This window comes from Cannabis sativa, chromosome 5 (genome assembly GCF_029168945.1).
Source record: "Cannabis sativa cultivar Pink pepper isolate KNU-18-1 chromosome 5, ASM2916894v1, whole genome shotgun sequence".
Classification (NCBI taxonomy): domain Eukaryota; kingdom Viridiplantae; phylum Streptophyta; class Magnoliopsida; order Rosales; family Cannabaceae; genus Cannabis; species Cannabis sativa.
Genome location: NC_083605.1, coordinates 32171410 through 32175036, shown reverse-complemented (window position 1 = coordinate 32175036; position 3627 = coordinate 32171410). Strand labels below are relative to the sequence as shown.

Below are 3627 nucleotides of genomic sequence, written 5' to 3'. Positions count from 1 at the left end.
GAAGACAACACAGAAGGAGTTAGCACCAGTGTATCAAGAACTGAAGTGAATTTATTTAATTAATTTGCTGTAGTAATGGCACGTTGTCGGGATCGCACTGCTCAAGCTATGTGGATTGCTTATAGAAACATGAATTACTATATTTCAATATGGGAGAATAATTTTAGAATTAAAAGTATTGTTTTAGAAACATTGTACTTCATGACAATTTTAGATTAGATATCATTTTTTGTAAAAAAAAAAAAACACTATCCAAATGTTCATTTTTTTGTGTAAGGAGATATTTATTCCTTTAGTTATATAAAATTTAACCATAAATAAATTTTTTAGAATGCTATTTTTTAAAAAAGAAACTAGAAAACAAAGCCTAATAAAATTAAAATTAAAAAAATTAATTTCAAAAAACAAATTACTTTACATCATTCAAATATGATTTTTGTTTTTTTTTCTTTCCATTTATTTGAAAAACTGTTTTAAAAAACATCACTCAAACAACTTTACTTTTTTAAAAACTACAAAAGCTTATTTTTATTTTCTGAGAACACAATTTAAAAAAAAAAAACAGAAAAAATTTTACATTTTAAATTTTTACTCACATACTCGGATTCTAGACCCGAAACTACACCCGAACCCGGACCCGAATGGGTTCATGTAATGGTATGGTGTTAAAATATTAAGGGATAATTGCGGCAAAAGTCCCCAAAAAATTAGGGTTGATGCAAATAAGTCCCCAACCTCAAAAATTGGCGGTAATAATCCCTAAGGTCCCCATTTTAGTTAGTCTGTTAGTCCCTCTTTCTAACGGATCCGCTCAACCCAAATCAAATGTCACGTGTCAATAATTGATTGGTCCAAATAATAATTTTAAAATAAACTAAAAAACTAAAAACAAATATTTTAATATCATAAATTTATTTTTTTTTTGAAAAAAAAAACAAATAAATTCTTTTAAAATTAATTAATTAATTAATTAATTAATTTTTATTTTTTCACAAAATCGACCATTACTTTTCTCTTTCCCCTTCGTCTTCTTCATTCTGCCAAAACCTCCATAGGCATGGTCTGAAGCTCCAACCGTCGTCCCCAAAAACCTCCATAGCCGACCCTTCCTTTTCTCTATCCCCTTCGTCTTCTTCTTCATGAACCTAGCCAACCTCTTTTCTTGTTCATCTTCTTCATTTCTCTTCAACCCAGCTCAACCATCATCACCACACTTCGAGCTCCACTTTTCTCAGATCTGTTCGAGCTAGACTACCCCAAGATCACAACATCGTCCCCATGCCAAGCCTCACCCCCATTTTATTTCTTCTCCTACAATTTTTCCACAACAAGAACAAAAAATATCCTCACCCACACCATGCTCAGATTTGAGATCGGGACCACGCCGATATCGTTCCAGAGCTTTTCGCCGGAGGTCGAGATTTGAAGACCAATGAACCGGTTCTGGGTTGGTTTTTGTAGTCGATGAGCAGAGCCTAACCACCTTGCGAAATCGAAGGGACCCATTGTTGGATTTGGAGTTGGTTTCAGTCATCGACAACCAACCTCTACAAATAACAACATTGCAAGTACTCTAGTTGGTATCATTCTGTAACCAGAATGCCATCGGACATGTGAGGCAGTGATACATAGTAAGAAAAGAAGAAAACAAAATTTGACATTATTAAAAGCTTGGAGTGCAACAGGAGATTCAACCTTTTAACCATTACAGTCCATCGGAGCAATGGTTTTGATGCCATCATCATGATGGTGAGTTTGTGAGAGATTTGTGGGTGATGATTTAGATCTGAATATCAGTTTTTTTTTACTGTAACATTGATAAATTCTTTGAAGAACAAGAAGAAAAGAATCGAGGTGGGTGGGATTTGGGGATAAATTATAGGATTTTGTTTTATTTTCTTAGATAATGGTTTTTTTTTTAATTTTAATAAAAGAAAAAGAAAATAAATAAATTTTATAGTTTTTATTTTTTTTATATAATTTCTAATTATTTAAATTTTTAATAATATTTATTAAGTATACCAATAATGCTTTGACACGTGGTAATTGTTATAGCAATTAACAGACTATTTAATTTAGGTACTAACAGACTAACAAAAATGGTGATCTTAGAGACTATTACCGCCAATTTTTGAGGTTGGGGACTAATTTGCAGCAACCCTAACTGTTTGGGGACTTTTGCCGCAATTATCCCAAATATTAATTTTTTTAGTAAAAATAGTTTTAAAAAATTTGTGCTAAATACTATTTGACAAAAAAACTATTTTATATTCATACTTTACTTTTGAGAACACAATTTTAAAAACTAAAAACTCAACCAAACAGGACAATACACTTGATATGGAGCTACCAGGGGGAAGACTCAACATTGACTTATACTTTTCTTTTTTAAGTCATTATTATAATTTTGAATCATCCATAATACCAAGAGCTAGTAAGTGCGTCTCTCTTATTCTTTAACATGTCCATTAACAAGGCCACAAGAGATGAGTCAATGTTGACTGGACTATTGTTAATATGATCAATCATCAATGGCATATCTATAAGTGGTTGGCTTCGATAGTATGGCTTTATTGTCAAAGAGGCAGGCCATGTGAAGCTCAACTTGTTAATTTGGTCCATCCTTTTTGATCAATACACTTGCTCCCATTTTTATGGTCAACAAGTCAATCGCTACGGTAGTTTGATTTTGATCCACCAATTAGTTTTATTTGATATTAGTATTGCATAATACTTTTTAGATGTGTTATCTTATAATGTGTAAAGTTATTATAATTGATAATTATATGAAACACGATATTTAATTATACCAATAACGATATTGACATGTAAGAAGATATTAGGTACCAATGCTACCTTTAATAGCATTTATGATCATTAGTTATATTTTTGAAAAGGAGAAATGTTAAGAGGCATACCAATAGTGTCTAGCACTGTTAGGACTTTAGTAGTGCTATTTTTGAGTAGGTTCTTAAAGTATTTTTAGTGAGTTTTCTGATACAGAGAACTAGGATTCTTTATAATCAGTGTATTCTTTTTTCTCTCAAAGATCTTTTTACTTTTTTTTTTTCCGTACATTCTGCCCTTATTCATAATAACATAGGTTGGCAGTTAATTACATTTCAATTTGAATCCCAAGACGATATTTTCCTGAAATTATGGGCTATAATTATGCTCCACGTAAATAAATTCAGTTATTATTTAAAAATCACACAGTTGTGATTTAAACTGCTTTTAAAGGGTCAATGCTAAAGTGGACTCAAACACGCTGCAAAACGTACCTCGCTGAGGCATCTCGCTTGGTGCATGAACAACTTGATTTATCCATAAGTTTTCCAGCAATAGCATGAGCACCATTGTACTGGGCAAATTTAAGAACTACTCTTTGATCATAAGGCCTTGCAGACTGGACAATAATGTCCTTGGGATTCTTAATGGCAACAATAAGTCTGGCAGCGAGCTGGAGCTTAACAGGAGTATGCCTTCATGTACATAGCGAGATGGGTGTCTCACTATGCGTTATCTATGTCCTTCAAGCTATTACACTTAATATAATGTATGGTATACGCTAAGTGTTCTAACAACTAATTAGCCTTGTCAACATCTCGCTACATATTGCAAGATAGA

At 32.3% G+C, this 3627-nt stretch overlaps 1 long non-coding RNA gene across 1 annotated transcript; it reads right to left on the bottom strand.

Annotated features, from left to right (window-relative positions):
* Positions 1 to 978: 978 nt before the first annotated feature.
* On the bottom strand, positions 979 to 2151 carry LOC115716999 (uncharacterized). The gene is made up of 2 exons (XR_004011649.2): positions 1696 to 2151; positions 979 to 1547 (listed from the first exon to the last, which is right to left on the bottom strand). It is a non-coding gene; the product is annotated as an uncharacterized LOC115716999 (long non-coding RNA).
* Positions 2152 to 3627: the final 1476 nt, after the last annotated feature.